This window comes from Rissa tridactyla, chromosome 4 (genome assembly GCF_028500815.1).
Source record: "Rissa tridactyla isolate bRisTri1 chromosome 4, bRisTri1.patW.cur.20221130, whole genome shotgun sequence".
Lineage (NCBI taxonomy): Eukaryota > Metazoa > Chordata > Aves > Charadriiformes > Laridae > Rissa > Rissa tridactyla.
In genome coordinates this window covers 78,092,113-78,104,115 of record NC_071469.1, presented here as the reverse complement: position 1 = coordinate 78,104,115, position 12,003 = coordinate 78,092,113, and the positions used below count along the sequence as shown (strand labels likewise).

At 39.3% G+C, this 12,003-nt stretch overlaps 1 long non-coding RNA gene across 1 annotated transcript; it reads right to left on the bottom strand.

Moving 5' to 3' along the window:
* Window positions 1-381: 381 nt before the first annotated feature.
* On the bottom strand, window positions 382-11,446 carry LOC128908791 (uncharacterized). The gene is made up of 5 exons (XR_008466098.1): window positions 10,784-11,446; window positions 7,896-10,201; window positions 3,441-3,512; window positions 1,913-2,031; window positions 382-481 (listed from the first exon to the last, which is right to left on the bottom strand). It is a non-coding gene; the product is annotated as an uncharacterized LOC128908791 (long non-coding RNA).
* Window positions 11,447-12,003: the final 557 nt, after the last annotated feature.

Below are 12,003 nucleotides of genomic sequence, written 5' to 3'. Positions count from 1 at the left end.
CCCATCCTCTGGCCCTCTCTGTGCTTTCTGAGTTGCTCATTAAACCAGGGAAGCCTCCAGTGAGGTGTGATGACCTGAAAACAGAGAGGAGCTAAAGAATCAATGTTTTAAGTAAAACAGCAATTATAAAAAGATCTACAGCTCCTTCCATGTAATCAGGTAAATTACCAGGAGTGGCATAAAGCACCTAAATCGGAGAAAGAGTGGAGGAAGGGGGAGTAGGGGGGAAAGAGGGTCCCTTGGGAGATATCTGATAGGATGCTTAGTCTGTGTAGAGGGCAGAAGGTTAAGTGAAAATGAGATGAAGGAATGATCAGATATAGTCAGATCAGAGACAGTTAAATAAAGGAATGTGCTAACCTAAGACAAATGTGAAGAAGCGTGCCTGTGCTGAGTGTGTTGGTGCAGCCATTCTTCAGCAGTTCAGAACCAGAAAGGGGAAATTCCCGGTTCCCAGTCCACATCAGACCCAGCTGAAGCACTTCCCAGCAAAGAAACAGAAAGGATAAGAACACAGGTTTAAGATTTTTCTCTGCTACTCCAATAGTGTAAAAAGATATTAAAATGCTTCTAGCTACATCTCCACTTTTTGCAGGTCCCTTTTTACTACTGGCATGATATAAATCATCCTTAGTGATGAGAAAGAAAGTCATGCCTGTGCCATCTGTTGTTTTGGACAATGTGAAAGATGCTGTTTAAAGAATACGAGAAGTACTGAGAATTACTTGAAAGCTGCTAACTTTGTTGGTTGGCTAATGCTTTCATGGGTCAGGGAGCTCTCGTTAGAATGGGTTTCCATAACAACAAACAACATTTGGTTAAAAGAGGTGCATAATGTAGCAAATAAATGCTTGGGACACAGTCTAGATAAAACTTCATCAAAATTTTTGGTAAATCTCCATTCTTAGCCTACTCAACAAAAATGGCCTGCCATAACAGACAGCACCAGAGAGCTCAAGAATTATTTGTACTGACCGGGTCTGGAAATGACCACAAGAATTTTGTTCAAAAGCCTTTAGTGGCTTATAGCCTTTAAATGTTTTTAAGAACAGCCTTAAATTTTTAAACATAGTTTAGAGGTCAGTACTTTTTGTGTATCCTCAGGAGCTTAATTAACATATAAAACTAGACCAGGGAATTAGGAAGTTGAAGCTTTAACTCGTCTGCTAGATGCTAATACCTGGGGAATACCCAAACAAGATTTCTGAAAATAAGTTTTGGTGCTCTCAACAGTTTTGGTATTACAGCTTTTTGAGGGGAGAAATCGTTGCGTGCCTTTCACATGGAGTTTGATTAGTCATGGAATTCACTAAATCTAGCTGAACTTCTTATCTTTAAGACTAACACAGATCCCACATATATTTATGTCGACCCTAAGCTACAATGAAAGAAGTGTGAGTCTGTAAATGAGGAGTTTCAAATGAAAGAGGTGGTTGACCCTATTCAATCAAGGTCAGTTTTCCTCTGAATTATACCTGTTTCCTTGTCTAGCGTTTTAGATACCTTCCAAGTGTCTATCGACAGACTTTATAAGTGGCATTCAGCAATGCAGAAGAAAGAAAGCTGCTCACAAAACTCCCCCTTTCCCCATGTGATAAAAAGCCGCGTTCCAGAGGAAGAGACAAAGGAGTGTTTGGGTCCCAGTCGTATGTGCCTATGGGAAAGGAGTGGTGAAAAGAGGCCAACAGCTCCGGGAAACAGGGAGGGGAGGGAAGAGCACAAATCAGCTTTATGAGCTAGCAAATGATGGATGGCTAAACGCCAATGGAGCGCAATACATACAATTGAGTTTGCATTGTTGCCATTATTAAAGGTTATTTTACTTTTAATTTTTTGTGGTAGGTGTTCTTTCTCCTTCCTTACAGAAACCCTTGATTTTCACTCACTAGATACTTAGATGCACTTGTCATACCCAAAAGGTGATTTCAGTTCTCGGATGCCAGGAAACCTTTCTGCTGATCAAAACACAGCTGCACGGGCTTGCTGGATCTATTAATGGGTGCCACAACTCTGGGGTATGTCTGTCTATACCTGTGAAAATAGATATAATTAATATAACAGATATCATACGTATATGCAAATCCATGGTAAAAATGACTTATAGTAAGACAAAGTTTTCATTTGCCAAACCAAATCAAGATATCTGAATCACTTAATCAAGCACATACAATCTGCACTTGGACTACTGCTGCAGTGACATCAGCATGCTCTTAATTTATTTTATTTTATATTGAGCTCATTTTTTAATGAAAGATCTTAAGAAACACAATTTTTTAAACATACTTTAATTAGGTTTTTCCAGGCTGTCACCTCTCTGCAGCCTTTAAAAAGCTGTTTCCATTATTTCCCACAAGTTGCTTGGACAGAAGATGACAGACCATAGGACTGCATGAATTGCCATTCAGTGGACACTGATCCTAGGTATTAAAACAATGAGCAACTTTCTATCTGTTTTATATAAAATGCTTTCAGTGTAAGACAGGGAGCAGAATATTTTCTTATAAATAACCTTTTTATCCATTACAGAAATGGATACCGTCTCCTTTACTAACAAATAACAGAGAGAGGCAATATCTTCAGTGTGCTTTATTATATTAATACATTTTGCATTACAATTTTATCTTCTTCACTTTGACATTTATTTCCCCTTTAATGAGTCAAAACGCCTAGCCAAGAGCTCTTGACTTTAAGCACATTCTTAACATCAGCATATTAACTGTCACATTCAGGCTAATAGGCTTAACTTAGCTGTTTGAGATCTTTGTCAAACAAGACCTAACCCCCCTGATTTTAAAAAATTGATGTAAATGGAAACTTTCGCTTTAGTGACACTGGAAAGACAATAATGCTGCTTCATCTTCATCATAATGCAAACATTCAGTATTATGGTTTTGCTCCCAGATATCTTTATTTGTGATAAGCGCCTCTTCTTGTAATGAAAGATACTGAACAAAAAGTAGTTTAACGGAGATTTTGAAGTCTTGATTTCAGTTAGTCCATTACGAACCCTTCATTTCATTTCCTTTTGTATTGCGAGGGCAAACAATTGTTGTAGCTTTCACCATGAGCACAAGCATTGCATTTTAGCAGACTGAGCTTAAGTGCATGCAGATGGGTGCAACATCAACATTTTTAGGGATACTACAAAAACAACTGTAAGCAAATTAATGCAAAAACAGGAGGGCATTTTTTCATAATCCTGGGTAATTCTTAGCAAAGTTTCAAAGGACCTCAGGTTCCTCTCAGGAATCTAGATGAAGCAATTGCAGTTATGAATATTTTTGAATTCTGACTCTTAAATCACATTAGCCTGAATCACATTATCAATGCAAGGGAAATAATAAATGGAAATATACCGCAGATGTGATTTAAGAACAATTTTAGGATCAGATTCCTCATTAATTATCACTATTTCAATGGAAGGAGATAAAACAATCTACCTGGCATTTAGACAAAACTCCCATCCTTTTCCTTCCTCTTAATCCAAATCAACTCTGCAGGACTTGGAGTATCTGAAAAAACAATGGTGATAGATTTGCCGTATATAAATTTATTTTTTTCTACTAGCAGAGCGGTACATACAGTAGTTGAAATTCTCTGTGGATTTAATCTTTGCTCATAGATGGCTGAAGGGCTATTTCTACCTTTCTCAGTGGCACTGGGTCAGAGCTCATGGCTCACGGGAGCATGTCTCCGTAGGTCAGAAGTGCCTCTCGATGTCAGGGAAACTGAATGCATGCTTCAAGACTGGGTCCACCAAAGTGTTTCTATATTCAACCTGACTTTCAGTGGCTATGGTATTTCTGACTTCTTACTCTCTTCTTGTGAAACTGGGAGATAGTGTGTGCTTGCTTCCTTGTTTGCGTGTATGAGGAAGTGAGAGAAAAAATAAATTCTTTTAAGAATGAATGCCACATGAGATAATTCCATCTGCCTGCCTGATTTGGCATTTTCAACTCAATTTCTCAGTTTCTCCTGATGAATAATCCAGCTTTTCCCAGTAATATGCACTGTTTAAGTGCTGGACATATGCTACAATAATAACACTTACAAATAATTACTCTAGTGGGGTAAACGAATAACACCAATTAGATGGTGTGATAATGTTGTCATGACAAACTCCAGCTTTATGGAGTTGTTCATTTTTAAGCTTAAAAGCTTTCTGATATCCTTTGTCAGGCAACAATGTGACTTGACCACCTCAATTCATCAACCTCTCTTGCCAGATACATATGGTCATGGACCGTGCTACTACTTAAGTCGAGATTTCAATCAACACCTAGTGCAGAACTAAATTTAGGCTTAACTGTAAACACTTAGATATAATAAAGCTGATTTCCTCATGAATAGTTATGAAATAATTTAATTGCTTATTTCCTGAGGAAACTTTAAAAGAACAGAAGTGTTGGTGTGCACATGTACGTTGTTACATGTTGCCAAATCAAGCCTGGTTCAGAAGAACACTTCAGCCTGCTGTTAACTCCAGGCTTATTAACCCCAGTTACCAGATACAATGGACTTACAGACATGTCTAAACTTAAGCTTAAGTTACATTCAGAATAGAAATGCTTTACTGAGCTGAGAGCTAAACTGAGGCATGCTCTTGTTCAACGATAGAAGACAGAGCTTCTTGCTGATGGAATACATAGGTGAAAACAGGTCTGTGCAAGAGACTAAAATATTTGGTGTCCTAATAGTACTTCTGGAATTGAATATCTATGAACCTAATTCTTAATGCATTCACATTAAGCTGTTCCTCCCAGCACTGTTAATAGGTATTACAGTAATACTGAACAGTAGAAATTAATTAGTATGATTTTTAAAAGCTTTACATGTGTTTAAAATTTAAACATTACCACACCAGTGATACTAATAACCCTGAAGGTCCTTTGTGCTTCTCACCCCTCCCCAGCCAACAATTCAATCAACAAATCAACCAATCAATTTTTGCATTTTATGTGCGATTTTGTTCCTTTATGCACCACATCTTGACTGTAGAGAGAAAGAAATTCAAGAGTCATGCAGCAAATCATTGGTAAACTTTTCAGGTCTGCTGAAAAAAACCCCACAGGTTTACAATGATTCACATGTATCTGCACCATATTCTGTCAGAAGGGATGGATGCTCTTCATCCACTCTGGTATAAAAACCGAGACACATCAATATGCAATCTAGGCTTACCCCCCGATTTACTGCCACACCTTCCGTTCTGCAGCTGACCTGTGATAACCCCTTGCTCGCAGATACGGAGAGGAAGCTCACCAGCAGTGCTTCCATGGTCAAAGGCTTTCGGAGAGAGACAGACCTGTGCTTTGTTAAATTAGGCACTTAAAACAGGAAAATGACTTGGGAAGCCACAAGTCAAAAGCATGGTGACTGTTACTGTAGAAGTCCTACCTGGTTCACCCAAACACAACCAACAAGTGACCAGAGTTCTTTACTGGATATTAACTCACTGAGATGTTTCTCCACACACATTTTATGCTTCTTGTAATCAAGGAATTGTTTTCTCAAAGAGCACCCTTACCAGCCACTAGCACGCTTGGTCAGAGTTGGAGGCCTGGCTGTAAAAAAGCACTTTCACAGGGCTGTACAGTTGTTTCTCCTGCCTGATGTCTCAGTAACAGGCGCTTCAGTGCAGCTGCTGGAGCTTACAACTTTCTCATTTGCTTGGATAGCTTCTTCACTGCTATAGTGATATCACTGCTAGAGTATGTCAGTCACTAACATCTTGGAAACAGAGGAGGAAAGGAGACAGACTTAAAATGCCCAGATGAAATAATAACACTATGAATATTCTTATCACCTTTTGGCAAAAGGCTACAGCAGTTCAGAGATGAACTCCATTGATTCGGTACCTCAATGGCGTTACGCTAGTACATATGGTGTCCTGGAGTGTTAAAAAAAGTAATCAGACTGGTAACTTCTAGTTAAGTAGTGATAGGTCAGAGAATAGACTCCTGTATGTACTTCAGCAAGTCAAAATTGTATCCAGTTGATACACAGTGTTTAAAATACTAATTTTTAAAGATTTTTTTTGTTGTTGTTTTCAGACTCAAATTTCAAAATATTTGACAAGTTCCCAAACTCGCTTGTAAAAATCCCCAAGTCACAAGCCAGTCAGATAAAAATCTGTTCATTGTAAAAAGGGAAGGGGGTAGGGTGGGGAAGGAAAGGTTTGTTGATAAGTTTGCTACACTATTAAAACGTTTAACCACGGCCTGGAGCTCAAATCAGCATTCATGTGAAGTTCCTATTTATTAGAGTATATGAAAAGTATTCACAGAACTATACATTCTGTGATTCTGTGATGTTGTTTTTGAAGGAGATGCACCCAAGTAATTAGGGTGTAAGACTAGATCCATTTCTTAGGAATACAGAAATGCGAGTGATAAAAACAGCCCAAAACTCTGTCCCATTTAAAGTTTCTTGAGGACATACTCCTATTCAAAATAAGCAATAAAATAACACAGGAGAAAATGCACAAGGGAGAAATCGCAAAAGCATTTATCAAGATGAATCTAGGACCACACTGACTTGTCTAAATCTATACAAAGAAAATGGCCTGCAAGTCACTCTGAAAGTGATGGGAACCCATGCTTCAAACACATGTCTTGAAAGAATGTCGGAAATCTTGTTCCTCTTTTGGCTGCGGTTACAGATGCTTTCTCCAGACAGTGCTCACTAGTTTCAATTGTCTGGAGTACTCAAAAATACATTTTCCCCTGGAAGATAGTCTGCATATGCTTACAATAAACATTAACGAAATCAAATGACTTTCACTTCAGGATAAATACTTTCAAGTAAGTCTGTTAGAGACACTAGTAAATTGCTATTAATTAGTTTTTCCAATCTACTTAGGTTGTACTAATGAACACAATCGCTTCTAACGTATTTATTCGCAGGATAAATCCTGCCTCTCTCTATATGCCTGTGAAAGGCTCAAGGTAAAATGGAGATATTCTGCTGCAGGAAGGCATGGGAGCCACTTTAGGACAGGTGAATGATCCTGCTGGTTTTCTGTGTCTCTGAACTCTGCTGGTTGAGGAAGAGCCAGGAGAAGCTGCCTGCGCCCGCTGCCAGACAGGCGCCCTGCTGCCTGGGCTTGAGCGGGACAAATTCTGTAGCTTTCTGGCCACAAAATATCTAAGTTACATAACATGGAAACTCTCAGCTCTGCAAAGCCAATGAACCCACATATTCCTATAACCGTTACTTCCCCTTTTTGCATGTTACCCGCTTGTAATGGCTTGTTGTAAATTATATGATAGTATCTCTAGAGATGGGAACTTCTTCTCTTATGCTTGTGAACATAACCCAACACCAAGAGGTCCCCAGCCCTGACGGGACATTTCAGGGCATTACTGGAAGGACAGCAGTCATACTAATACCTCTCAGCTCCCTTCTGCTAAGCCTAAATACGGAACAGAAGTAAGAATTAGAATTACGTCTATACCACAATTTAAAAACCAATAATGTTGCCTTCAGCAATTTGAAGCTGGTTACTGGAAAATCCCATACAGCAGAGCAAAGCTCCTGGTAATTTGCTTCACCAAGTCCTAAATAGTACTGAAATGCAACCCCATTATTTTTAGAAATTATCTGCTCTATTTTTGTGTAATTTTTCTTCACAGCTCTGAACACCTAAAGCAGTACTGCAGCAGACCATAAGGCCTAGATCTGGCTGAGAAACCTGCGTGCATCACATAAAGTGTATGATTCCACAACTCATTAAGTCTAATTTATGGCATATGTAATTAAGCACCTTTGAATTGAACCCAGGTCTCTAGAGATAATAACACTTAGAACTTATATAGGGCTTTTCATCTTCAAAGTGCTTTACAAACATTAACTAATTAACAACATAATAAGACATGAAAGGCCAATGTACTTACCCATAGTGCTGCACAGCCTCTGTATAATTCAGATTTTGATGTTTTTCAATGGAAGATCCAATCTGGGTGCACACGGAGGATTTACTTGTGGTCTCCTTCACAATCAGAAAGCATGACTTTGTATACATCATATATCTGAATTCCCAGAGTACTTCCCTTCTCTGCTATTTACTGCTGAGTCAGAAGAAACAGCTCCCAAAAGTGAAGGAAGCTACGGAAAAGAGCAGCTCACAGCAGCCTGAGGGTGTTTGAGTTTCCTGGGCCAGAGGAATGGGGCCCAGCGCAGGAAGGAGGTCCTGGAGAATTCACTGCACAAGATTTCTGGTACCACCTAAGTCCAAATCCTTCCCAAGGTAAATCTAACAATAATTACACAAAGTCTCTAGGGACTGGATAAACTATCAGAGAAGACCTTATTTCAGCTAAAATACACTTTACTGGTAAAATCTGCAATGTTTTCTTGCTTCTCTTTGCTCTTCTGAAAAGTCTGGAATATCTATCCAGTTTGTTAGGTTTGTTTTTTTTTTTTTCTAAATTTTTTTTTTTTATTGCTTGGTCTATTTTACGCACAAGCCTCTTGAGACAGCGCACATTTCCCTTATTATCTCAATGAATGTTTTCTTGATGAGAGCAATGTTGCAGATGTTATATCAGGTTACTTGAATCCCTCCTGAATGTTACTAATACAGAAAGATGAAGCATAAAAGGGGAGCAAATGATACAGACAGTTTTAGCAATTGGTCCTTCAGACATCAGCCTGTGTCAGTGATCGTTTTCACGAGCTCAGCATGTTGACCATTGTCTGTGCATATGCTGTGTTTAAGCATCACCTGTCCACCGGCTAAAGAGATATCATGGCAGTATCTCGTCTCTCTCCAGACAATGTCTGCCTCTGTCCCCTTGGGGATTCTACTGCGCACCAAAAATTGAGAATTTGGAGACCAGTGGAAAAATATACCAAGCATGTAAGAGAGAACTATGCATAGGTATCTCCTATACCCTGCACATTAAAAAATCTCAAAACCAAAGGCAAATGACTCAGCGGTAGTGGTACAGGTGTAGCCCCATGAGAAATTAAAGAAAATGAGACATACTGTGGACCAGAAAACAAAACGTGTGTGGAAGCAGGAGGCTTTTGTGCTTCCCCTACAGACAGGCAGTCCAGAACAAATCCTGAAAGGTAACAATCTCACAGTAGTAAAATGCCTACAAGAGATCCTACGATAAACATAGGGTCTAATTAAAAGCGTTACAATTTTTAAATGCAAATGTAGAATAGAACTGTCAAAATGTTTTATCCCTAAAGTGTGAATGCTAACCTTCCCATACTTATTATATAGCAGTACATTTTAATTTGCCTAGAGCCGAGTCGAATAAAGCAAGCATCACAAACACAATCAAATGGATATTTGAAAGTACTGCTCTTCACAATAACTGTGTGTCTGAGCAAAGCTTCAAATGTTGATCAATTGATTACCAAAATCAAAGAATACGTTTCCCAAATGAGCTTCTAGAAAGCACTCAATAGCACCAGAGAAAACAGCATAAAGCTCCACAGAATAGCAGACTTCTCTAAAATTATTTACAAATGCAACTTTTTACTGCTTTCCTGGTTTATAGCTTAGACCTGCACAGATCTAGAGTGAAGAATAAAGCACTTCTGATAAATCAATGGTTTGATTCCATTTCAGTGTGGCAAATTTAGTTAAACAAAGATGGAAAACAGTTTGAAATGATCCAAAGGTATACTTTAAATCTTATGGCAAATCACAGTCTCTCTGGTACAATTGCTCAAATGACTTTTGAATCTTTAATAAACAAAATTACGGCAAATATATAAAATGCTTTCTAATTGCAAACTATATGTGAACAGTCTTATTTCATAAGACACGGCTCTTGATTTATTTTTCCTTAGAAATAGGACAGGTGTATTCACACTTATCTTTCCCTTTGGAATTTGCTTTCCTCACAAAATTGCCTGCAAGAGGAGTACTGCGCAGTCCTTATAAAGGTACATAAAGGTGAGATGCTCACAGTTACTATTTGCTCAGCAGAGGCCTCTGTTGAGCTAATCACAGTTGACGAGAGCGCTCATGGGTATTCTCCCCACACTGGGACAGCTATTATTGAGAACACCTAAATCTTAACCATAACTACTAGCGTTCTGTCCATCTGCCATCTCCAGGGAGTTGGTCGTGATGCTGTACTTCCATTGTTTCCTTTTTCATAAATGGGTTCCTCTGTCAGTCAACTCCAGAGAATGACTGCCCACCAAACACACACAGTTTCCATTTAGTGACTTTAACCTGAAAAAATAGAATGAAAAAAGGAAAACAACTTTCAACCTGAAACGAACCTGTTACTTACATGAGTTCACTAACACTTTTATCCTCCTCCTAAAGGCAGGTTTTCTTGTACCACCTCTGTCGTGCTGCGCTGTCCTCACGATGATAAAACCTGAGCTGGGGTGCAGATTCTGCAATACACTCCCTCTATAGAGCAAAATTCAGAGTTGTTCATAAGCAAGTAAGCTCTGAGCACCCTTGCCTTTACTCCCGCATCTCAGTAAGAGGCATTTGTCCTGAAGAACACGATGGGATTTTGACCCCATCACATGACTGCTGTCTCAGTTTGGAAATTTTAAGGGGAAAGCCTGAAGATCAAACCCATTTTGTTCACTTAAATGAAAAGTTTGCTCAGCAACAACTTTAAATACCCATTGAAATGCTTCAGACACTTGATGTTGCAGTTCTGACTCTATTAGGATGCAGATTTTATAGCCCTTAATTTTTCCCATAAGCCACTGCTTCATTAAAGAAAAAAAACCCCAACAACCCATGTCACATTACGCTCTCAGTATTTCTTAGAGTAACAGAGATTACACTGACCTGCAGAATTTTTCCCTTTTCTACATGTGCCTCTATGCTGAAATCCTCTTGTGTAAGCAAAGAGCTCTCCAGGACTCACTGCGTCTTAACCAAGTGAACAATGTTTTGTGTTACGACAATTAGGCAGTCGACTCTCCACCTGTACCTTTCATCTCCGATCCGGAAAAGAAACATGGTTGAAAAAACCTGTCAGGAAAAAAAAGGAGAAAAGGACAGAAATGGTGAATGGCCAATGTTGACAGATGAGCCAGAAACATCGGAGATCAACAATCTACAAGGAAAGGGATGTTTTTGTTCTTAAATTTTTGCAGATCATTTCAGCTGAGCTGCATTTCACTTTAACAAAAGAGGATTCATCCTCTATTTCTCTGTGCGTTATGGCAAGGAGAACTTTCAGTGATCACCCAGATAACACAGGAAACTTCCCACCATTCTGTACGTCCTCAGGGTGCCAAGGGAGATGTCACAATTTCTGTCTCTCACTGGTATTTGCCAGTTTTCCCTGACACTCACCAGGAACACCCACTCTTCCAGCAGCAGCTGGGTGGGATAAGACACATTTTATTCTACGCTGTTCTCCCTTTGTTAGTTAATAAGAGAATTTGGGGAGTAAAGCCAGGGACAGTTTTCTTCCAGTGCTGTTATTCCCATACTGCACATGGACCTGCCTTCCCCTCCGTTTGACCCTGCACTACTGCATCGTGTCATCCTTCAGTATCTCAGTCAGCTCCTAAGCTCGGGAGGAAATGGCAGCAATTCTGCCTCTGGATCTTTTTTATATAGGTCTACTCATCACATGAGCATCCTTAGTCTTGCAACAGGTGATTTAATGGTATCATTAATCCCATTTTAAATCTACAGAACCGAGGCACACCGTAATTGCCTGGACAGGAGGCTTGGCACCAAACCCAGATTTCCTGTTAAACTCTGCAATGTTCATTCATTTTCTGATACTTCAATTTTTTCTTTTTGCTCTCAAGTATTTGCATAACGGGTACAAAAAAAGGCATCAGAGACAAAAACAAGTCAATGAAAGCAATTAAATGAAAGTATTTAAATAGATCATGGCGTTTCTTCCTCCATATGACTGTCTTTCCGCACAATGAGGCAAGATGAGGTTCTTCCCGTGCTAGCAGAAAGCTGTAACTCTGCAAAGAGTCACTGAAGTGCTAATATTGACTGGACAAGATGGAACACGTTACCGAGGCAATTGGTCAGGC